The sequence below is a fragment of the Hippocampus comes genome, unplaced genomic scaffold (assembly GCF_001891065.2).
Source record: "Hippocampus comes isolate QL1 unplaced genomic scaffold, H_comes_QL1_v1.1 C16413041, whole genome shotgun sequence".
Taxonomy (NCBI): Eukaryota; Metazoa; Chordata; class Actinopteri; order Syngnathiformes; family Syngnathidae; genus Hippocampus; species Hippocampus comes.
Genome location: NW_017831304.1, coordinates 1 through 407, shown reverse-complemented (window position 1 = coordinate 407; position 407 = coordinate 1). Strand labels below are relative to the sequence as shown.

Below are 407 nucleotides of genomic sequence, written 5' to 3'. Positions count from 1 at the left end.
CGCAAGATGAAAGTTGTATGCAACTTTTGTTTTGTGCGCAGGGCTTCCTGAAGAGCGAGCGCGTGTGCCGCATGGTTCAGAGCGGCAGCTGCTCGGCCGGCGACTTCCGCGAGGTCTTCAAGAAGAACATCGAGCGCCGCGTGCGCAGCCTCCCCGAAATCGACGGCCTGAGCAAGGAGACGGTGCTGACCTCCTGGATCGCCAAGTACGACGCCATCTACAGGGGCGACGAGGACATGCGGCGGCAGCCCCAACGCCCGCACCTCAGCGCCGTTTCCGAGCTCATCCTCAGCAAGGAGCAACTCTACGAGATGTTCCAGCACATCCTGGGGGTCCGCAAGTTTGAGCACCAGCTGCTCTACAACGCCTGCCAGGTCGCCAACGCTTCTTCCTTTGTTTTTTTGGGG

General features: G+C 60.4%; 1 pseudogene; it reads left to right on the top strand.

The window, feature by feature from the left end:
- The first annotated feature begins 41 nt into the window (after positions 1-41).
- Positions 42-395, top strand: LOC109508647 (calcium-dependent secretion activator 2 pseudogene; annotated as a pseudogene).
- The last annotated feature ends 12 nt before the right edge of the window (positions 396-407 follow it).